Genomic DNA, 22,205 nt, shown 5'->3' on the forward strand with positions numbered 1-22,205 from the left:
GGTTTAAAGCTTTGATGATGAGCAAGAAACATGGCAAAAAGCTCTCCCCGGACTGTGAGAAAAGAAAAAACCTACAACACCTGGGATACCCAGGCGGTTTCCCATCCAGGTACTAACCAGGCCCAAGCCTGCTTAGCTTCCGAGATCAGACAAGATCGGGCGCTTTCAGGGTGGTACAGCTGCAGCCATGACAGCTTTTTATTTTACTCCTCTTATTCTGTTGCTGCTGCTTCTTGTCAAACAGAAAGAATTATAAGCCCTGGGACAGGACAGAGAAGGTGAGAAGGTTCAAATAAGGGTTTAAAGCTTTGATGATGAGCAAGAAACACATGGCAAAAAGCTCTCCCCGGACTGTGAGAAAAGAAAAAGCCTACAACGCCTGGTATTCCCAGGCGGTCTCCCATCCAGGTACTAACCAGGCCCAACCCTGCTTATCTTCCAAGACCAGGCGCTTTCAGGGTGGTATGGCTGCAGATGCTAAAGCTTTTTATTTTACTTCTCTTATTCTGCTGCTGCTGCTGCTGCTGCTGCTGCTGCTTGTCGTCAGACAGAAAGAATTATAAGCCCTGGGACAGGACAGAGAAGGTGAGAAGGTTCAAATAAGGGTTTAAAGCTTTGATGATGAGCAAGAAACACATGGCAAAAAGCTCTCCCCGGACTGTGAGAAAAAATTAAAAGCATACAACACCTGGTATTCCCAGGCGGTCTCCCATCCAGGACCAACCCTGCTTAGCTTCCGAAATCAGGCGCTTTCAGGGTGGTATGGCCACAGGTGTGAAAGCTTTTTGTTTTACTTCTCTTATTCTGTTGCTGCTGCTGCTGCTGCTTCTGCTTGTCGTCAGACAGAAAGAATTATAAGCCCTGGGACAGGACAGAGAAGGTGAGAAGGTTCAAATAAGGGTTTAAAATTTTGATGATGAGCAAGAAACACATGGCAAAAAGCTCTCCCCGGACTGTGAGAAAAGAAAAAGCCTACAACACCTGGTATTCCCAGGCGGTCTCCCATCCAGGTACAACCCTGCTTAGCTTCTGAGATCAGGCGCTTTCAGGGTGGTATGGCCGCAGGTTGTGACGGGACCAACCTGTACCCCGACCGGGTACTCCCGCCAAATGTTGCTTCCTCCTGCCGGGACACCAATAAGTAACCCCTTCAGCACCAGGCAGAACCAGCGTTGTAGATAGAAGGAGGGACGTCGCTGCACCGAAGCCGCATTGGCACTGTGGCTATCCGAAACTTAGCTACACAGCGTGGCTACAGCCCACCCCAAACATCAGGCAACACTCATGTTGAGGTGAAAGCAGGACTACTTTATTAAAACCAAAGACAGAGCTATATATACACAAGTAAGAAAAGGGGCAAGACAAATATCACATGATCTAATTACCATGGCAGGAAGGAAGTAATTAGATCAAATCCTGCAACACAATATCCGGGGGAAGGACATAAAAATGACATTAACTGGGGACGTAGACGTGGAATGACGATAGACATATAATTGGCTTAAGACAGACAATGGCCGGGACACAGAGATAACAGGAGCTCACAGGATTAACAGCTACCTGTTATGTAATTGATAATTAGGTATGCAGCAGTGACACCTAGTCATACCTACAGGGGGTCTTAAGACAAGGGCTAACACACAATAACAGGGGAAACACTTCACACCTATACAATCAACAATGCTAAGACAATCAGGCTTCTTCCTACCACAGGATGTCCAGCAGACGTTACAGTTCTGAGACTCTGAGTGCTAAAACATGGGGTACATAAGCAGACTGAACCCCTGTATCCACACACAGAAGTCTCTACAAGGCCCGGGCCCATAGTCGATAGGGAGGAGGCTGGCTCTCAGGCCTCTCCAGGGGCCCCAGTGATGGAGGGTTCTGTCACACAGGTGTGAAAGCTTTTTATTTTACTTCTCTTATTCTGTTGCTGCTGCTGCTGCTGCTTGTCGTCGTCAGACAGAAAGAATTATAAGCCCTGGGACAGGACAGAGAAGGTGAGAAGGTTCAAATAAGGGTTTAAAGCTTTGATGATGAGCAAGAAACACATGGCAAAAAGCTCTTCCCGGACTGTGAGAAAAGAAAAAGCCTACAACACCTGGGATTCCCAGGCGGTCTCCCATCCAGGTACTAGCTAGGCCCAACCCTGCTTAGCTTCCGAGATCAGACAAGATCAGGCGCTGTCAGGGTGGTATGGCTGCAGGCGTGAAAGCTTTTTATTTTACTTCTCTTATTCTGTTGCTGCTGCTGCTGCTGCTGCTGCTGCTGCTTGTCGTCAGACAGAAATAGTTAAAAGCTCTGGGACAGGACAGAGAAGGTGAGAAGGTTCAAATAAGGGTTTAAAGCTTTGATGATGAACAAGAAACACATGGCAAAAAGCTCTCCCCGGACTGTGAGAAAAGAAAAAGCCTACAACACCTGGTATTCCCAGGCGGTCTCCCATCCAGGTACTAACCAGGCCCAACCCTGCTTAGCTTCCGAGATCAGGCGCTTTCAGGGTGGTATGGCCGCAGGTGTGAAAGCTTTTTATTTTACTTCTCTTATTTTGTTGCTGCTGCTGCTGCTGCTGCTGCTGCTGCTGCTGCTGCTGGTGCTGCTGGTGCTGCTGGTGCTGCTGCTGCTGCTGCTGCTGCAGACAGAAAGAATTATAAGCCCTGGGACAGGACAGAGAAGGTTCAAATAAGGGTTTAAAGCTTTGATGAGCAAGAAACACATGGCAAAAAGCTCTCCCCGGACTGTGAGAAAAGAAAAAGCCTACAACACCTGGTATTGCCAAGCGGTCTCCCGTCCAGGTACTAACCGGGACCAACCCTGCTTAGTTTCTGAGATCAGATGAGATCAGGCTCTTTCAGGGTGGTATGGCCGCAGGTGTGAAAGCTTTTTATTTTACTTCTCTTATTCTGTTGCTGCTGCTGCTGCTGCTGCTTGTCGTCGTCAGACAGAAATAATTATAAGCTCTGGGACAAGACAGAGAAGGTGAGAAGGCTCAAATAAGGGTTTAAAGTTTTGATGATGAGCAAGAAACACATGGCAAAAAGCTCTCCCCGGACTGTGAGAAAAGAAAAAGCCTACAACACCTGGTATTCCCAGGCGGTCTCCCATCCAGGTACTAAGCAGGACCAACCCTGCTTAGCTTCCGAAATCAAGCGCTGTCAGGGTGGTATGGCTGCAGGCGTGAAAGCTTTTTATTCTACTTCTCTTATTCTGTTGCTGCTGCTGTTGCTGCTGTTGCTGCTGCTGCTGCTGCTGCTTGTCGTCAGACAGAAATAGTTATAAGCTCTGGGACAGGACAGAGAAGGTGAGAAGGTTCAAATAAGGGTTTAAAGCTTTGATGATGAACAAGAAACACATGGCAAAAAGCTCTCCCCGGACTGTGAGAAAAGAAAAAGCCTACAACACCTGGTATTCCCAGGCGGTCTCCCATCCAGGTACTAAGCAGGCCCAACCCTGCTTAGCTTCTGAGATCAGACGAGATTGGGCGCTTTCAAGGTGGTATGGCCGCAGGTGTGAAAGCTATTTATTTTACTTCTCTTATTCTGTTGCTGCTGCTGCTGCTGCTGCTGCTTCTGCTGCTGCTGCTGCTGCTTCTGCTGCTGCTGCTGCTGCTTGTCGTCAGACAGAAAGAATTATAAGCCCTGGGACAGGACAGAGAAGGTGAGAAGGTTCAAATAAGGGTTTAAAGCTTTGATGATGAGCAAGAAACACATGGCAAAAAGCTCTCCCCGGACTGTGAGAAAAGAAAAAGCCTACAACACCTGGTATTCCCAGGCGGTCTCCCAGTCAGGTACTAACGAGGCCCAACCCTGCTTAGTTTCCGAGATCAGACGAGATTGGGTGCTTTCAGGGTGGTATGGCGTCAGGTGTGTATGCTTTTTATTTTACTTCTCTTATTCTGTTGCTGCTGCAGCTGCTGCTGCTGCTGCTGCTTGTCGTCAGACAGAAAGAATTATAAGCCCTGGGACAGGACAGAGAAGGTGAGAAGGTTCAAATAAGGGTTTAAAGCTTTGATGATGAGCAAGAAACACATGGCAAAAAGCTCTCCCCGGACTGTGAGAAAAGAAAAAGCCTACAACACCTGGTATTCCCAGGCGGTCTCCCAGTCAGGTACTAACGAGGCCCAACCCTGCTTAGTTTCCGAGATCAGACGAGATTGGGTGCTTTCAGGGTGGTATGGCGTCAGGTGTGTATGCTTTTTATTTTACTTCTCTTATTCTGTTGCTGCTGCAGCTGCTGCTGCTGCTGCTGCTTGTCGTCAGACAGAAAGAATTATAAGCCCTGGGACAGGACAGAGAAGGTGAGAAGGTTCAAATAAGGGTTTAAAGCTTTGATGATGAGCAAGAAACACATGGCAAAAAGCTTTCCCCGGATTGTGAGAAAAGAAAAAGCCTACAACACCTGGTATTCCCAGGCGGTCTCCCATCCAGATACTAACCAGGCCCAACCCTGCTTAGCTTCTGGGATCAGACAAGATCAGGCACTTTCAGGGTGGTATGGTTGCAGGGATGAAAGGTTTTTATTTTACTTCTCTTATTCTGCTGCTTCTGCTGCTTCTGCTGCTTCTGCTGCTTCTGCTGCTTCTGCTGCTTCTGCTGCTGCTGCTTCTGCTGCTGCTGCTTCTGCTGCTGCTTCTGCTGCTGCTGCTTCTGCTGCTGCTGCTGCTGCTTGTCGTCAGACAGAAATAGTTATATGCTCTGGGACAGGACAGAGAAGGTGAGAAGGTTCAAATAAGGGTTTAAAGCTTTGATGATGAGCAAGAAACACATGGCAAAAAGCTCTCCCTGGACTGTGAGAAAAGAAAAAGCCTACAACACCAGGTATTCCCAGGCGGTTTCCCATCCAAGTACTAACCAGGCCCAACCCTGCTTAGCTTTCGAGATCAGGTGCTTTCAGGGTGGTATGGCTGCAGGCGTGAAAGCTTTTTATTTTACTTCTCTTATTCTGTTGCTGCTGCTGCTTGTCGTCAGACAGAAAGAATTATAAGCCCTGGGACAGGACAGAGAAGGTGAGAAGGTTCAAATAAGGGTTTAAAGCTTTGATGATGAGCAAGAAACACATGGCAAAAAGCTCTCCCCGGACTGTGAGAAAAGAAAAAGCCTACAACACCTGGTATTCCCAGGCGGTCACCCATCCAGGTACTAACCAGGCCCAACCCTGCTTAGCTTCCGAGATCAGGCATTTGAGGGTGGTATGGCCGCAGGTGCGAATGATTTTTATTTTGCTTCTCTTATTCTGTTGCTGCTGCTGCTGTTGCTGCTGCTGCTATTGCTGCTGCTGCTGTTGCTGCTGCTGCTGTTGCTGCTGCTGCTGCTGCTGTTGCTGCTGCTGCTGTTGCTGCTGTTGCTGTTGCTGCTGCTGCTGTTGCTGCTGCTGCTGCTGCTTGTCGTCAGACAGAAATAGTTATATCCTCTGGGACAGGACAGAGAAGGTGAGAAGGTTCAAATAAGGGTTTAAAACTTTGATGATGAGCAAGAAACACATGGCAAAAAGCTCTCCCCGGACTGTGAGAAAAGAAAATGCCTACAACACCTGGTATTCCCAGGCGGTCTCCCATCCAGGTACTAACCAGGCCCAACCCTGCTTAGCCTCCAAGATCAGGGGCTTTCAGGGTGGTATGGCCGCAGGTGTGAAAGTGTTTTATTTTACTTCCCTTATGATGATGATGATGATGCTGCTGCTGCTGCTGCTGCTGCTGCTGCTGCTGCTGCTGCTGCTGCTGCTGCTTGTCATCATCAGACAGAAATAATTATAAGCCCTGGGACAGGACAGAGAAGGTGAGAAGGTTCAAATAAGGGTTTAAAGCTTTGATGATGAGCAAGAAACACATGGCAAAAAGCTCTCCCCGGACTGTGAGAAAAAATTAAAAGCCTACAACACCTGGTATTCCCAGGCGGTCTCCCATCCAGGTACTAACCAGGCCCAACCCTGCTTAGTTTCCAAAATCAGGCGCTTTCAGGGCGGTATGGCCGCAGGTGTAAAAGTGTTTTATTTTACTTCTCTTATTCTGCTGTTGCTGCTGTTGCTGCTGTTGCTGCTGCTGTTGCTGCTGCTGCTGCTGCTGCTGCTGCTTGTCATCATCAGACAGAAATAATTATAAGCCCTGGGACAGGACAGAGAAGGTGAGAAGGTTCAAATAAGGGTTTAAAGCTTTGATGATGGGGGGGCGGAGCGAGCGCTCAGCGAAGATGGCTGCATAAGCTGGTAGCTCTGCTCGTCGTCCGACTTTTTCGGCATTCATTCCGCTAGACCCGACCGATGGGGAAGACTAACCGCGCGGGGACGACCCCCAGAGCCTCTGGGACCAGGGACAGACCGTCTAATCCGTCTGTCCGGTCGTTTTTCCAAGCTCCACAAGACCACGACTCCCGAGACTCGGAGCCCAAGATGGCGCCGTCTCCCGCCAGTCAAGTCAGCGAGTGCTCGGACGACGGCCTTCGCGACCAGGACTCGAGCTACCCACCTTCGCTGGCTGCGGGACCCTCGTGGCAGGAGGCCCTTAAAGCGCTCCCGACAAAAGCTGACCTGATCGACACCTCGCTGGATCAGGCCCTTCAGGGCGTCCGAGCCGACCTCGTGGTAATCAAGCACGACCTGAAGCACCTGGGAGATCGTGTGCTTGCTCTCGAGGACAACCACTCGGCGGCCTGTGCTCGGATTGACGCTCACTCCTCCGCTCTACATGAACACACCGAATCCTTTCTGCAACTCCGACGTCAGCTGGAGGACCTGGATAATCGGGGTAGGAGAAACAATCTCCGAATCCGTGGCCTACCTGAGTCGGTCACTCCGGAGTCGCTCCGCCAGACGCTGCAGTCGGTTTTCAACTCGCTCCTCAAGTTACCGGATGATGCCCCTATTCATTTCGATAGGGCCCACCGTGCTCTGCGACCGAGGGGTTCTCCATCCTCCCCACCCAGGGATGTGGTGTGCTGCTTTCATGAGTACACGGTCAAGGAGGTGGTTTTGAAGGCCTGTCGTACCGCTGGCGCTGTGGAATATGAAGGGGAGAAGCTCTCCATTTACCAGGATCTCTCCCCGCTCACCCTTCAGAAGCGAAGGGCGTTGCGGCCCCTTACAGCAGCGGTCCGGGAAGCTGCCATTCCCTATCAGTGGGGTTTTCCTTTTATGCTGCTTGCCAGACGGGACGGCGACACCTTTACCTTGCGACACCCTGGTGAATTGAAGCCTTTCCTGGAGGATCTCCACTTACCTGCTCTTGAGGTTCCTGACTGGGATGCGGCTCCAGCGGCTCTCCCACCTTTATTGGACCCGGCTGCCTCCTGGATACCGCACTCCAATCGGAGGAAGAGGACCAGACGTGCCCCAGCGACATCGGCTGATACCGGTTGACCATCCTCACTTCCCGCAGTATTTGGACGCTCTCTTCGTCCTCACGGACCATTTTCTACTTGGGACTGCTTTACGCCTCCCTCCAGCTGAACTTTATGCGGCACCGGCCGGCGTTTATACCCGTCGTTTGTACCTCTGATCAGGTATCGTGGACTGGGGCTCTTGCTCCGCTCGAGTATTTCGTTTATCGCACTCGCATTAATATTTTTCTTTCTATATGATTTTCCGTCGTTTTCCCGTTGCGCGTCGGCATTTATGTTTTTTTTTATCATGTTTTTCCTTTTTTCCGCTATACGTTTATGTTTTATTTACATGTTTTTGAGCCTCGCCGTCTACAGATGAGGCTGCCGCCTTCCTACATGTTCTACTGACTGCTCTACCCACATATACCCTTCGGAGGCTGGCCGCTTGATGGCCCTGTATATCGGTATCTGATCTCGATGTCCTGGTTAAGCTGGTTTGCTTGTTCTAACCCTTCGCTTGGGGTTAGCTCTGGCTCCCTATGTCCGGATGTGTCACTCATTTCTCTTTTTTCCGCTCCTTTCTCCTTGCTGTTTCTCCTCCTTTTCCCCGGCCAATGGTTGGGGTCTTTCTTTTTCTGCCCTTTCGGACGGTGTAGCAGGGACCTACTTTTTCCTTCTTGTTCCTCTTCTCACTCTTTCTTCTTTTCTTACCTGCCTTTTCTCTCCTGCTCTCGTGGGCTTTCCCCCCCCCCCGAGCACTCCTGTCCTCCTTGGGACAGTGATTTTGGGACTCCCTGAAGTCCCCCAGCTCACTCGTTGTCGACACTCAGTGTCGCGGTGATAGGTTATCCTGTGGCCTATCTTCACTCTATGCACTACACTTCACATATGTGTTTATTTTCCTGTTATGTTGTTTTGTTTTTTGTTCTTGGTTTGTTAGACCTGTGGTGGCTTCTCTCACATAATTTGGCTACATGTCAGCCCTAACTATGTCTTCTGATCACTTGCAATTGGTGACGCTCAATATAAGGGGCTTGAATAAACCGGAACAACGTTCCAAACTTTGTTCTTTCCTCCGCTCTTCCAAATCGCACATAGCTTTTATTCAGGAGACTCATTTTAGGCAGGGCCATGAACATAGACTTTTGGATAGGCACTTCTCTCACTCCTTCTTCTCCAGTTCCACTTCCTCGAAGACTAAAGGGGTGGCTCTCCTTATTCATAAGAGGGTTCGGTTCCGCCTTTTGGAGGACTGGAGGGACGATGAGGGGCGCTGTATATTTGTGAAAGGTTATATTGGCTCCCAGAAGGTTACCCTGGCGAATCTCTATGCCCCTAATAAATCGCAGGGTCGTTATATTATTTCGATACTTAATAAATTGGCGGACTTCCAGGAGGGGGTTACGGTCTTAGGTGGAGATTTCAATATGGTGTTTGACCCTCAGGTGGATACCTCCTCTGGCCGGTGCTTCCATACTCTCTCATTCGTAAAGTCCTCAAGCACCTTAAATTCAACCAACTAATTGACGCATGGAGGACGCTGCATCCTGGAGAGCGGGATTATACCCACTTTTCTGCTCCCCACGCCATGTACTCTAGGATAGACACTTTTTTTATCTCCCATTTTCACCTCTCCTTCCTGCGCTCTGCTGTGATAGGTCCTACTACTATAAGCGATCATGCTCCGGTTTTCCTGAGGCTCTCTCTGACTGCTCTCCCTAGACCCCGGTGGAGTTGGAGGCTTAATGAGTCGTTGTTGGACGACCCCCATAACGTGTCGACTTTATCTTCTCATATTGCTCATTATTTCGCAGACAATCTGACACCTGACGTTCCTGCGTCGGTTATTTGGGAGGCCCATAAGGCGGTGGTGAGGGGCCATTTGATCGGCATGGGGGCTGCGGCCAAGCGCGTTCACTCAGAGGGCGTTCTTTCTCTGATTCAGCAAATTGCGCTTCTGGAATTGCGTCATAAGGCTACTCTTCTCCCGGCTTTACAGCTTCAGCTTACTACCCTTCGCGCTCGCCTGGCGTCTTTGTTGGATACGCGCATCAAGCGTAATTTTCTGCTTACGCGTCATTTATTTTATGAGCTTGGCGATAAGCCGGGCAAGCTTCTGGCTCGAGCCCTGCGGGCAAAGAGGGCTCAGACTTATCTGACTAGGGTTCGTGATCGTCATAATACACTTCACTTTCATTCCCACAAAATTGCTGAATGCTTCCAACAGTATTATTCATCTCTCTATAATCTCCCTTCGGACCCGCGCCCGGGTTGCGATATCCATGCGGCCACCACTGATTTTTTGTCCGCACATCTTCCCAGGGCTCTTGCTACAGAAGACAGTGCACTCCTAGAGGACCCGATTACTCTGTCGGAAATTGAACTTGCGGTTAAAAATTCCCCACCTGGTAAGAGTCCGGGTCCAGACGGCTTTTCTGCCGTCTATTATAAAAAATTTCTTCCACTATTAGGCCCCCATTTGGTGACCCATTTCAACGCTATTGCCAGGGGTGAGCCCTTTGACCCTAGGGCGCTCGATGCTAGCATTGTGGTAATCCCTAAGCCTGATAAGAATTTTCACCTGTGTAGCAGCTACCGGCCGATTTCGTTGATCAACGTTGATGTTAAGTTGTTCGCTAAGGTGCTTGCCAACCGCCTCCGTCCTCTTCTGCCTGGCCTGATCCACCCGGATCAGGTGGGATTTGTGCCGGGGAGGGAGGCACGAGACAACACGATTAAGGTCGTCGACCTGTTGGCACATGCCCATCACTCTGGCACCCCGCTGGTTTTGGCCTCGATGGACGCCGAAAAGGCGTTTGATCGGGTCTCTTGGCCCTTCTTGTTCCGGGTCTTGGAGGGTATTGGTTTAGGCTCTCGGTTCCTGACATGTGTGCATGCCTTGTGTTCTTCACCGTCTGCCCGGGTCACAGTTAATGGCGTTCAATCCGATCGGTTTGTGCTCGCTAACGGTACACGGCAGGGTTGCCCCCTTTCCCCTCTTTTGTTCCTCCTCGTGGTTGAGCCCCTTGCGGTGGCGGTCCGTGCACACCCGGACATCTCGGGTATTACTGTTGCAGGCCGTTCCCATGTGATTTCCTTGTTTGCTGATGATATCTTGGTGACGTTATCTGATCCGGGTCGTTCCCTTCCTGCGCTGCTCTCGGTCCTCGACCACTTCTTCTTTATTTCTAATTATAAGATTAATCTATCCAAGTCCGAGGTGATGGGGTTTCGTTTGACCCCGGAACTCTCTCGCCATATCCGCACTACTATGCCCTTTCGTTGGAAGGTGGATTGCATTAAATATTTAGGAGTCCGTATCCCTGCGGATTTGTCTAAGATTAAGGAACTCAACTTTGATCCCCTCCTGCGCACCCTCCTAGCTGATTTGCACCGGTGGGCTTTCCCTCATGTGTCCTGGTTCGGGAGGGTGAGTGTTCTAAAGATGAACATTCTTCCCCGCTTTTTGTATTTTTTTCAAACTCTACCTATCTTTCTTCCCCGCTCCTATTTCCGTAAATGTCATGGGGCCTTTCTCCGCTTCATATGGAAGGGCAGGCCGCCGAGACTTTCTTTCTCTTATCTGACAAGACCTAAGACGCAGGGGGGGTTGGGTCTCCCTAATCTGGAACTTTACTGGCGGGCGGCCCACCTCCGGCGTGTTGTCGAGTGGTCGGTTGGGGCGAACCGCCTTTGGGTATCCGTTGAGGCTGCTGCCATATCTTGCCCGATTGCTGTCCTCCCTTGGGTACCTAACCCACAGCGCTGCGTAGCGCATGCTCCCCATCCCCTAATTGGCCCCACCTTGAAGGCTCTTGGTCATGCAATGCGGGCGGGGGGTCTTGTGTCTGTCCCTTCCCCCTTGCTTCCCATCACCGGCAATCCGGACTTCGCACCGGGTAGGGATATTGCTCGCCTGGCGCCCCTAGCGCTTGCTGAAGTCTCTGTTTTACGGGTGTGCCATGTGACACGCGGCTTGGCTCTTAAACCCTTGGCGGAGCTGACGGGGAATGTGCATAACTCCTTTTTGACCCTTTTCCTCTACCACCAACTTAAGCATTTTCTTTCCTCGTCCGGGGCTCTAGCTGGTGGTGCATGCTCTCCCACCGCTTTTGAACGATTGTGTCTCGAATCCCGGGAGCCCCCTCACTTGCTCTCTGTTCTATACGCCCTTCTTCTTGCGCCGGTGGTCATTACTAAACCTTACTACTTCAGCTTCTGGGAGAGTGATCTGGGACTAGCCCTTTCTATGGAGGATTGGGAGAGGATGCTCATGATTGTACATAAAGGGACCGTGTCCAGTAGGGTGCAGGAAACCCTTTTCAAAATTGCTACCCGGTGGTATAAGGTTCCCCTTGATTTGCATAGATTCCTGCCCCAAATCTCTCCACTTTGCTGGCGTTGTAACTCCCATCCTGGCTCCCTTTTCCACATTTGGTGGGATTGCCCTGTTATTAAGCCCTTTTGGAATGCGGTGGCTGCGGTAATTCGGGAAGTGTCAGACCCTACATTCATGGCCACTCCGGCCTCTATCCTGTTGCATTATAACAAGATTCCGTACCATACATATAAGGGATCTATCACATTCCATTTGATTAATGCTGCGCTCACCACCCTTCCGAGATCCTGGAAGTCCGTCAACCCCCCTTCTCTTGATGCCTGGTTCAACAGGGTAGAATTCATTTACCAGATGGAGGTCCTTTCCGGTGCCTCTAGGGGGCGGGATCATACGGTGGAGCTCAAGTGGTTCTATTGGCGCTCCTATATCTCCTCCCTGGAGGATCGCCCTGTTCCTCCTCTGCTGTAGGTATACGTTGGCAGGTTCCTTATCCCCCCTCAGGTCTCTGTTCATGAGCCATTTCATTGTTTTCTTATCCTTATTTTGATTTTGTGCCACTCACGGTCTGGTTTGGTTTATTTTTATTTTTATTTTAGACCACTTTGGTCTCCGTTGATGTCCGCTCCGTACGACCATTGCGTAGCTCTATGCCTTTGACACATGTTTTTATGTTTATGTCTGCTCATGGTGCTCAGCTGCTATTTGATACTCTCCCGAAACATCTTCTTCGGATTGCTTCTGTAACGATGGCTGCTGATTCTGCTGTTTTTCTTGTTGATGTACTCTGTACCTTTTACCACTGTGCCTTACCATTACTGTGACATTGTGCATTGTCATGTTTCACTTTCAATAAACGGAGAATTGACAAAAAAAAAAAAGCTTTGTTGATGAGCAAGAAACACATGGCAAAATGCTCTCCCCGGACTGTGAGAAAAGAAAAAGCCTACAACACCTGGTATTCCCAGGCGGTCTCCCATCCAGGTACTAACCAGGCCCAACCCTGCTTAGCTTCCGAGATCAGGCGAGATCGGGCGCTTTCAGGGTGGTATGGCCGCAGGTGTGAAAGTTTTTTATTTTACTTCTCTTATTCTGCTGCTGCTGCTGCTGCTTGTCGTCAGACAGAAAGAATTATAAGCCCTGGGACAGGACAGAGAAGGTGAGAAGGTTCAAATAAGGGTTTAAAGCTTTGATGATGAGCAAGAAACACATGGCAAAAAGCTCTCCCCGGACTGTGAGAAAAGAAAAAGCCTACAACACCTGGTATTCCCAGGCGGTCTCCCATCCAGGTACTAATCAGGCTCAACCCTGCTTAGCTCCCAAGATCGGGCGCTTTCAGGGTGGTATGGCTGCAGGTGTGTAAGCTTTTTGTTTTACTTCTCTTATTCTGCTGCTGCTGCTGCTTCTGCTGCTTCTGCTTCTACTTCTGCTGCTGCTGCTGCTTCTGCTTCTGCTTCTGCTTCTTCTTCTTGTCGTCAGACAGAAAGAATTATAAGCCCTGGGACAGGACAGAGAAGGTGAGAAGGTTCAAACAAGGGTTTAAAGCTTTGATGATGAGCAAAAAACACATGGCAAAAAGCTCCCCCCGGACTGTGAGAAAAGAAAAGGCCTAGAACACCTGGTATTCCCAGGCGGTCTCCCATCCAGGTACTAACCAGGCCCAACCCTGCTTAGCTTCCGAGATCAGACGAGATCGGGCGCTTTCAGGGTGGTATGGCCGCAGGTGTGAAAGTTTTTTATTTTACTTCTCTTATTCTTCTGCTGCTGCTGCTGCTGCTGCTGCTGCTGCTTGTCGTCAGACAGAAAGAATTATAAGCCCTGGGACAGGACAGAGAAGGTGAGAAGGTTCAAATAAGGGTTTAAAGCTTTGATGATGAGCAAGAAACACATGGCAAAAAGCTCTCCCCGGACTGTGAGAAAAAAAAAAGCCTACAACACCTGGTATTCTCAGGCAGTCTCCCATCCAGGTACTAACCAGGACCAACCCTGCTTAGCTTCCGAGATCAGACGAGATCAAGCACTTTCAGGGTGGCATTGCCACAGATGTGCAAGTGTTTTATTTTACTTCTCTTATTCTGTTGCTGCTGCTGCTGCTGCTGCTGTTGCTGCTGTTGCTGCTGCTGCTGCTGCTGTTGCTGCTGCTGCTGCTGCTGCTGCTTGTCATCAGACAGAAATAATTATAAGCCCTGGGACAGGACAGAGAAGGTGAGAAGGTTCAAATAAGTGTTTAAAGCTTTGATGATGAGCAAGAAACACATGGCAAAAAGCTCTCCCCGGACTGTGAGAAAAGAAAAAGCCTACAACACCTGGTATTCTCAGGCGGTCTCCCATCCAGGTACTAACCAGGCCAACCCTGCTTAGCTTCCGAGATCAGACGCTTTCAGGGTGGTACGGCTGCAGGTGTGAAAGCTTTTTGTTTTACTTCTCTTATTCTGTTGCTGCTTCTGCTTCTGCTTCTGCTTCTGCTGCTTCTGCTTCTGCTGCTTCTGCTTCTGCTGCTTCTTCTGCTTCTGCTTCTGCTGCTTCTTCTGCTTCTCCTTCTGCTGCTTCTGCTTGTCGTCAGACAGAAAGAATTATAAGCCCTGGGACAGGACAGAGAAGTTGAGAAGGTGAGAAGGTGAGAAGGTGAGAAGGTTCAAACAAGGGTTTAAAGCTTTGATGATGAGCAAGAAACACATGGCAAAAAGCTCTCCCCGGACTGTGAGAAAAGAAAAAGCCTACAACACCTGGTATTTCCAGGCAGTCTCCCATCCATGTACTAAACAGGCAAAAGCCTGTTTAGCTTCCGAGATCAGGCGCTTTCAGGGTTGTATGGCTGCAGGTGTGAAAGATTTTTATCCTACTTCTCTTATGCTGTTGCTGCTGCTGCTGCTTGTCGTCAGACAGAAAGAATTATAAGCCCTGGGACAGGACAGAGAAGGTGAGAAGGTAAGAAGGTGAGAAGGTAAGAAGGTGAGAAGGTGAGAAGGTGAGAAGGTGAGAAGGTTCAAACAAGGGTTTAAAGCTTTGATGATGAGCAAGAAACACATGGCAAAAAGCTCTCCCCGACTGTGAGAAAAAATTAAAAGCCTACAACACCTGGTATTCCCAGGCGGTCTCCCATCCAGGTACTAACCAGGCCCAACCCTGCTTAGTTCCTGAGATCAGGTGCTTTCAGGGTGGTATGGCTGCAGATGTGAAAGATTTTTATTTTACTCCTCTTATTCTGTTGCTGCTGCTGCTGCTTCTGCTTCTGCTTCTGCGTCTGCTTCTGCTGCTGCTTCTGCTGCTGCTGCTGCTTCTGCTTGTCGTCAGACAGAAAGAATTATAAGCCCTGGGACATGACAGAGAAGGTGAGAAGGTGAGAAGGTGAGAAGGTGAGAAGGTGAGAAGGTGAGAAGGTGAGAAGGTGAGAAGGTGAGAAGGTGAGAAGGTGAGAAGGTGTGAAGGTTCAAACAAGGGTTTAAAGCTTTGATGATGAGCAAGAAACACATGGCAAAAAGCTCTCCCCGGACTGTGAGAAAAGAAAAAGCCTACAACACCTGGCATTCCCAGGTGGTCTCCCATCCAGGTACTAACCAGGCCCAACCCTGCTTAGCTTCTGAGATCAGAGGAGATCGGGTGCTTTCAGGGTGGTATGGCCACAGGTGTGACAGTGTTTTATTTTACTTCTCTTATTCTGTTGCTGCTGCTGCTGCTGCTGCTGCTGCTGCTGCTGCTGCTGCTGCTGCTGCTGCTTGTCGTCAGACAGAAAGAATTATAAGCCCTGGGACAGGACAGAGAAGGTGAGAAGGTTCAAATAAGGGTTTAAAGCTTTGATGATGAGCAAGAAACACATGGCAAAAAGCTCTCCCCGGACTGTGAGAAAAGAAAAAGCCTACAACACCTGGTATTCTCAGGCGGTCTCCCATCCAGGTACTAACCAGGACCAACCCTGCTTAGCTTCCGAGATCAGACGAGATCGGGCGCTTTCAGGGTGGCATTGCCACAGATGTGCAAGTGTTTTATTTTACTTCTCTTATTCTGTTGCTGCTGCTGCTGCTGTTGCTGCTGTTGCTGCTGCTGCTGCTGTTGCTGCTGCTGCTGCTGCTGTTGCTGCTGTTGCGGCTGCTGCTGCTGCTGCTTGTCATCAGACAGAAATAATTATAAGCCCTGGGACAGGACAGAGAAGGTGAGAAGGTTCAAATAAGTGTTTAAAGCTTTGATGGTGAGCAAGAAACACATGGCAAAAAGCTCTCCCCGGACTGTGAGAAAAGAAAAAGCCTACAACACCTGGTATTCTCAGGCAGTCTCCCATCCAGGTACTAACCAGGACCAAGCCTGCTTAGCTTCCGAGATCAGGCGCTTTCAGGGTGGTACAGCTGCAGGTGTGAAAGCTTTTTATTTTACTCCTCTTATTCTGTTGCTGCTTCTGCTTCTGCTTCTGCTTCTGCTGCTTCTGCTTCTGCTTCTGCTGCTTCTTCTGCTTCTGCTTCTGCTGCTTCTTCTGCTTCTCCTTCTGCTGCTTCTGCTTGTCGTCAGACAGAAAGAATTATAAGCCCTGGGACAGGACAGAGAAGGTGAGAAGGTTCAAACAAGGGTTTAAAGCTTTGATGATGAGCAAGAAACACATGGCAAAAAGCTCTCCCCGGACTGTGAGAAAAGAAAAAGCATACAACAAGTAGTATTTTCAGGCGGTCTCCCATCCAGGTACTAACCAGGCCCAATCCTGATTAGCTTCCGAGGTCAGGTACTTTCAGGGTGGTATGGCTGCAGGTGTGTAAGCTTTTTGTTTTACTCCTCTTATTCTGCTGCTGCTGCTGCTTCTGCTGCTTCTGCTGCTGCTGCTTCTGCTTCTGCTTCTGCTTCTTCTTCTTGTCGTCAGACAGAAAGAATTATAAGCCCTGGGACAGGACAGAGAAGGTGAGAAGGTTCAAATAAGGGTTTAAAGCTTTGATGATGAGCAAAAAACACATGGCAAAAAGCTCTTCCGGACTGTGAGAAAAGAAAAGGCCTAGAACACCTGGTATTCCCAGGCGGTCTCCCATCCAGGTACTAACCAGGCACAATTCTACTTAGATTTCAAGATCAGATAAGATCAGGCGCTTTCAGGGTGGTATGGCCACAGGTGTGAAAGTGTTTTATTATACTTCTCTTATTCTGTTGCTGCTGCTGCTGCTTGTCGTCAGACAGAAAAAATTATAAGACCTGGGACAGGACAGAGAAGGTGAGAAGGTGAGAAGGTGTGAAGGTTCAAACAAGGGTTTAAAGCTTTGATGATGAGCAAGAAACACATGGCAAAAAGCTCTCCCCGGACTGTGAGAAAAGAAAAAGCCCACAACACCTGGTACTACCAGGCAGTCTCCCATCCATGTACTAAACAGGCCAAAGCCTGCTTAGCTTCTGAGATCAGGTGCTTTCAGGGTGGTATGGCTGCAGGTGTGAAAGATTTTTATTTTACTTCTCTTATGCTGTTGCTGCTGCTGCTGCTTGTCGTCAGACAGAAAGAATTATAAGCCCTGGGACAGGACAGAGAAGGTGAGAAGGTTCAAATAAGGGTTTAAAGCTTTGATGGTGAGCAAGAAACACATGGCAAAAAGCTCTCCCCGGACTGTGAGAAAAGAGAAAGCCTACAGCACCTCGTATACCCAGGTAGTCTCCCATCCAGGTACTAACCAGGCCCAAGGCTGCTTAGTTTCTGAGATCAGGTGCTTTCAGGGTGGTATGGCTGCAGATGTGAAAGATTTTTATTTTACTTCTCTTATTCTGTTGCTGCTGCTGCTGCTTGTCGTCAGACAGAAATAATTATAAGCCCTGGGACAGGACAGAGAAGGTGAGAAGGTGTGAAGGTTCAAACAAGGGTTTAAAGCTTTGATGATGAGCAAGAAACACATGGCAAAAAGCTCTCCCCGGACTGTGAGAAAAGAAAAAGCCTACAACACCTGGTATTCCCAGGCGGTCTCCCATCCAGGTACTAACCAGGCCCAACCCTGCTTAGCTTCTGAGATCAGGTGCTTTCAGGGTGGTATGGCTGCAGGTGTGAAATTTTTTTATTTTACTTCTCTTATTCTGTTGCTGCTGCTGCTGCTTCTGCATCTGCTTCTGCGTCTGCTTCTGCTGCTGCTTCTGCTGCTGCTTCTGCTGCTTCTGCTTGTCGTCAGACAGAAAGAATTATAAGCCCTGGGACATGACAGAGAAGGTGAGAAGGTGAGAAGGTGAGAAGGTGAGAAGGTGAGAAGGTGAGAAGGTGAGAAGGTGAGAAGGTGAGAAGGTGAGAAGGTGAGAAGGTGAGAAGGTGTGAAGGTTCAAACAAGGGTTTAAAGCTTTGATGATGAGCAAGAAACACATGGCAAAAAGCTCTCCCCGGACTGTGAGAAAAGAAAAAGCCTACAACACCTGGTATTCCCAGGCGGTCTCCCATCCAGGTACTAACCAGGCACAAGTCTCTTTAGCTTCTGAGATCAGGCGCCTTCAGGGTGGTATGGCCGCAGGTGTGCAATCCTTGATCAGCGCTTCGAGGGTGCATATTGCTGTGCGAGATGTGTGCAAGTTGCTCATTTGGAAGCACAAATCTTGAGTCTAGAGGAGCAACTGGCAACACTGAGATCTATTGATAACTTGGAGAGGAGTCTGCTGCTCACTGAGCAAGCTCTCTCGCGGGTAGAGGTGGGGGAGGATAGCGGGATGGAGGTACAGGACAGTCAGGCAGCTAGCTGGGTTACAGTTAGAAGGCGGGGTAGGGGGAAAAGCGCCAGGGAGGCTAGTCCTGATCTAGCACACCCCAACAAGTTTGCCCGGTTGGCAGATGAGGGGGATGTTAGTTCAGAGTTAGCAATACTGCAGCAAGTCACTGCCTCTGACCTCCAGAGCGGTGTCTGCTCCAGTAAGGAGGGAAGGACGAGCACAGGGCAGGCCAGACAGGTGCTGGTAGTAGGGGACTCTATTATTAGGGGGACAGACAGGGCAATCTGTCACAAAGACCGGGATCGCCGAACAGTGTGTTGTCTGCCTGGCGCTCGAGTTCGGCACATCGCGGATCGGGTTGACAGATTACTGGGAGGGGCTGGAGAAGACCCAGCTGTCATGGTGCACATTGGCACCAATGACAAAGTAAGAGGTAGGCGGAGTGTCCTTAAAAATGATTTCAGGGACTTAGGTAGCAAGCTCAAGGCAAGGACCTCCAAGGTAGTATTTTCTGAAATATTACCTGTACCACGTGCCACACCAGAGAGGCAGCGGGAGATTAGGGAGCTAAACAAGTGGCTCAGAAGCTGGTGTAGGAAGGAGGGGTTTGGGTTCATGGAGAACTGGGCCGACTTCTCTGTCGGATACAGGCTCTACGGTAGGGACGGGCTGCACCTCAATGGGGAGGGTGCAGCTGTACTCGGGGAGAAGATGGCCAGAAGGGTGGAGGAGTGTTTAAACTAGGGAAAGGGGGGGAGGGAAACTACAATATAGAAGGGGAAGATAGTATAGATAGAGAGCTGGGGCATATAAATGTACCTGGGGGTGGAGCGGAGGGAGGGGTTAGAATAGTTAATAGGGATAGGCTTGATAGGAGAAAAAACCATACACCTCTAAATTGTATGCTTACTAATGCCAGAAGCCTGACCAATAAAACTGGCGAACTGGAGTTAATAATGTCTGCAGAAAATTATGACATAGTGGGTATAACAGAGACATGGTTGGATGATAGCTATGACTGGGCGGTTAACATACAGGGTTATAGTCTATTCAGGAAGGATCGAAAAAAACGAAAAGGGGGAGGAGTTTGCCTTTATGTAAAGTCCAGCCTAAAGGCCACACTGCGGGAGAATATATGTGAGGGAAATGATGATGTGGAGTCATTATGGGTAGAAATATACGGTAAGAAAAATAATAAAATACTGATCGGGGTTTGCTATAAGCCACCAAATATAATTGAGGCAGCAGAAGATCAATTATTAAAGCAAATAAACAAGGCAGCAAATCACAATGAGGTGGTTATTATGGGGGACTTTAACTATCCCGACATAAACTGGGAAACCGAGACCTGTGAATCTCATAAAGGAAACCGCTTTCTGACTATAAGTAAAGATAATTATCTGTCCCAAATGGTACAGGACCCAACCAGAGGGGGCGCTCTACTGGACTTAATATTAACCAACAGACCTGACAGAGTAACTAATGTGCAGGTCAGAGGGCACCTAGGAAATAGTGATCACAATATAATACATTATAACTTGTCGTTCAATAAGGGAACTCTTAGAGGAGCCACAAGAACTATGAACTTTAGGAAGGCAAAGTTTGATCAACTAAGAGAAGCCCTTAACACTGTAAATTGGGAAAATGTCCTCAAAAACAAAAGCACAGATACTAAATGGGAGATTTTTCAAAATATCTTAAATTCTCACTGTGAAAAGTACATACCGTATGGGAATAAAAGTGTCAGGAGCAAGAGAAAACCAATGTGGATAAATAAAAATGTAAAGGTGGCAATAAATGGCAAAAAAAAGGCATTTAAGCTACTAAAACAGGAAGGCAGTGAGGAAGCACTAAGAAGCTATCGGGAAAAAAATAAAATATGTAAAAATCAGATAAAAGCAGCAAAAGTGGCGACAGAAAGACTCATTGCCAAAGAGAGTAAAACAAACCCCAAAATGTTCTTTAACTATATAAATAGTAAAAAGGTTAAAAATGAAAGCGTCGGCCCCTTAAAAAGTAATGAGGGAGACGTTATAGACGGGGATCAGGAAAAAGCGAATCTATTAAATATATTCTTCTCTGCTGTATTCACAGAGGAAAATGAAATACCAGGTAATATACAGCAGGATGAGATAAATGCCCCAGTACATGTCGCCTGTCTAACCCAGGAAGAAGTACAGTGCCGCCTAAAAAAAATCAAAATAGACAAATCACCAGATGGCATTCACCCCGCGTTCTAAGGGAGTTAAGTAATGTAATAGACAGACCCCTATTTCTAATATTCAAGGACTCTATAGTGACCGGGTCTGTTCCCCAGGACTGGCGCATTGCAAATGTTGTGCCAATATTCAAAAAGGGGACAAAAAGTGACCCGGGGAATTATAGGCCTGTTAGTTTAACTTCTGTTGTATGTAAACTGTTTGAGGGTTTCCTAAGAGATGCTATTTTGGAGTATCTCAATGAAAATAAATGTATGACTCCATATCAGCATGGGTTTACAAGGGATCGGTCCTGTCAAACTAACCTGATCAGCTTTTATGAGGAGGTGAGTTCTAGACTGGATCGGGGAGAATCGCTGGATGTCGTATATCTTGATTTTTCCAAAGCATTTGATACGGTGCCACATAAAAGGCTGGTACATAAAATGAGAATGCTTGGGCTGGGGGAGAATGTGTGTATGTGGGTAAGTAACTGGCTCAGTGATAGGAAACAGAGGGTGGTTATTAATGGTACATACTCTGAGTGGGTGACTGTTACTAGTGGGGTACCACAGGGGTCAGTTTTGGGTCCTATTCTTTTTAATATATTTATTAATGACCTTGTAGAGGGATTGTATAGTAAAGTATCAATCTTTGCAGACGATACTAAGCTCTGTAGCGTGGTTAACACAATAGAGGACACTGCACGATTACAAATGGATCTGCATAGGTTGGAGGCTTGGGCTGGGATGTGGCAGATGAGGTTCAACACAGATAAATGTAAGGTTATGCACATGGGGAAGAAAAATCCAGGCTGGGAATATGTATTAAATGGGAAAACACTGGGGACGACTGACATGGAAAAGGACTTAGGAGTCTTGGTTAACAGTAAATTTACCTGTAGCGACCAGTGTCGGGCAGCTGCTGCTAAGGCAAATAAAATCATGGGGTGCATCAAAAGGGGCATGGATGCCCACGACAAGGAAATAATTCTACCATTGTACAAGTCACTAGTCAGACCACACATGGAATACTGTGTACAGTACTGGGCACCAGTGTACAAGAAAGATATAGTGGAGCTGGAGAGGGTTCAAAGACGGGCAACCAGAGTAATAAGGGGAATGGAAGGACTGCAGTACCCAGAAAGATTATCAGAATTAGGGTTATTTAGTTTGGAAAAAAGACGGCTTAGGGGGGACTTAATAACTATGTATAAATATATAAGGGGGCAGTACAGAGATCACTCCCAGGACCTATTTATACCCAGGACGGTATCTATAACAAGGGGACATCCTCTACGGCTGGAGGAAAGAAGGTTTCTACACCAGCACAGACGGGGGTTCTTTACAGTAAGAGCGGTGAGACTATGGAACTCTCTGCCAGAGGAAGTGGTAATGGTAAACTCAATAAAAGAGTTTAAAAGGAGCCTGGACGTGTTTCTTGAAAGCAATAATATTACAAGTTATGGATAGTAGATTAATAGGGACAGAACGTTGATCCAGGGATTTATTCTGATTGCCATATTTGGAGTCGGGAAGGAATTTTCCCCCTGGTATGGGGCAATTGGCATCTGCTTCATAAGGGTTTTTTGCCTTCCTCTGGATCAACACGGTAGGGACACAATATGTATATAGGTTGAACTTGATGGACTTTGGTCTTTTTTCAACCTTATGAACTATGTTACTATGTTACTATGTTACTATGTGTGAAAGCTTT

General features: G+C 48.3%; 6 non-coding genes and 19 pseudogenes across 6 annotated transcripts; all 25 read right to left on the reverse strand.

Moving 5' to 3' along the window:
- Positions 1-68: 68 nt before the first annotated feature.
- LOC128480516 (uncharacterized) lies at positions 69-187 on the reverse strand (annotated as a pseudogene).
- Positions 188-367: 180 nt separating this feature from the next.
- On the reverse strand, positions 368-476 carry LOC128480721 (uncharacterized; annotated as a pseudogene).
- A 1,613-nt stretch (positions 477-2,089) lies between these two features.
- LOC128479388 (5S ribosomal RNA) lies at positions 2,090-2,208 on the reverse strand. The gene has a single exon (XR_008350269.1). It is a non-coding gene; the product is annotated as a 5S ribosomal RNA (ribosomal RNA).
- Positions 2,209-2,409: 201 nt separating this feature from the next.
- LOC128479712 (uncharacterized) lies at positions 2,410-2,518 on the reverse strand (annotated as a pseudogene).
- A 236-nt stretch (positions 2,519-2,754) lies between these two features.
- On the reverse strand, positions 2,755-2,873 carry LOC128480164 (uncharacterized; annotated as a pseudogene).
- Positions 2,874-3,068: 195 nt separating this feature from the next.
- LOC128480720 (uncharacterized) lies at positions 3,069-3,177 on the reverse strand (annotated as a pseudogene).
- A 213-nt stretch (positions 3,178-3,390) lies between these two features.
- Positions 3,391-3,509, reverse strand: LOC128479560 (uncharacterized; annotated as a pseudogene).
- A 237-nt stretch (positions 3,510-3,746) lies between these two features.
- LOC128480688 (uncharacterized) lies at positions 3,747-3,865 on the reverse strand (annotated as a pseudogene).
- Positions 3,866-4,066: 201 nt separating this feature from the next.
- On the reverse strand, positions 4,067-4,185 carry LOC128480689 (uncharacterized; annotated as a pseudogene).
- A 201-nt stretch (positions 4,186-4,386) lies between these two features.
- LOC128479547 (5S ribosomal RNA) lies at positions 4,387-4,505 on the reverse strand. Its single transcript, XR_008350417.1, has one exon. It is a non-coding gene; the product is annotated as a 5S ribosomal RNA (ribosomal RNA).
- A 297-nt stretch (positions 4,506-4,802) lies between these two features.
- Positions 4,803-4,911, reverse strand: LOC128480102 (uncharacterized; annotated as a pseudogene).
- A 183-nt stretch (positions 4,912-5,094) lies between these two features.
- On the reverse strand, positions 5,095-5,202 carry LOC128480716 (uncharacterized; annotated as a pseudogene).
- Positions 5,203-5,517: 315 nt separating this feature from the next.
- Positions 5,518-5,626, reverse strand: LOC128480666 (uncharacterized; annotated as a pseudogene).
- Positions 5,627-5,865: 239 nt separating this feature from the next.
- LOC128480701 (uncharacterized) lies at positions 5,866-5,974 on the reverse strand (annotated as a pseudogene).
- A 6,618-nt stretch (positions 5,975-12,592) lies between these two features.
- Positions 12,593-12,711, reverse strand: LOC128477781 (5S ribosomal RNA). The gene has a single exon (XR_008348737.1). It is a non-coding gene; the product is annotated as a 5S ribosomal RNA (ribosomal RNA).
- Positions 12,712-12,897: 186 nt separating this feature from the next.
- LOC128480684 (uncharacterized) lies at positions 12,898-13,006 on the reverse strand (annotated as a pseudogene).
- A 249-nt stretch (positions 13,007-13,255) lies between these two features.
- LOC128478384 (5S ribosomal RNA) lies at positions 13,256-13,374 on the reverse strand. The gene has a single exon (XR_008349305.1). It is a non-coding gene; the product is annotated as a 5S ribosomal RNA (ribosomal RNA).
- A 201-nt stretch (positions 13,375-13,575) lies between these two features.
- On the reverse strand, positions 13,576-13,694 carry LOC128480558 (uncharacterized; annotated as a pseudogene).
- A 249-nt stretch (positions 13,695-13,943) lies between these two features.
- Positions 13,944-14,051, reverse strand: LOC128480743 (uncharacterized; annotated as a pseudogene).
- A 664-nt stretch (positions 14,052-14,715) lies between these two features.
- On the reverse strand, positions 14,716-14,824 carry LOC128480532 (uncharacterized; annotated as a pseudogene).
- Positions 14,825-15,158: 334 nt separating this feature from the next.
- On the reverse strand, positions 15,159-15,277 carry LOC128478919 (5S ribosomal RNA). Its single transcript, XR_008349817.1, has one exon. It is a non-coding gene; the product is annotated as a 5S ribosomal RNA (ribosomal RNA).
- Positions 15,278-15,502: 225 nt separating this feature from the next.
- Positions 15,503-15,621, reverse strand: LOC128479544 (5S ribosomal RNA). The gene has a single exon (XR_008350414.1). It is a non-coding gene; the product is annotated as a 5S ribosomal RNA (ribosomal RNA).
- Positions 15,622-15,888: 267 nt separating this feature from the next.
- Positions 15,889-15,997, reverse strand: LOC128480749 (uncharacterized; annotated as a pseudogene).
- A 621-nt stretch (positions 15,998-16,618) lies between these two features.
- Positions 16,619-16,737, reverse strand: LOC128480750 (uncharacterized; annotated as a pseudogene).
- Positions 16,738-17,537: 800 nt separating this feature from the next.
- Positions 17,538-17,646, reverse strand: LOC128479549 (uncharacterized; annotated as a pseudogene).
- Between the last annotated feature and the right edge of the window lie 4,559 nt (positions 17,647-22,205).

This window comes from Spea bombifrons, chromosome 2 (assembly GCF_027358695.1).
Source record: "Spea bombifrons isolate aSpeBom1 chromosome 2, aSpeBom1.2.pri, whole genome shotgun sequence".
NCBI lineage: Eukaryota > Metazoa > Chordata > Amphibia > Anura > Pelobatidae > Spea > Spea bombifrons.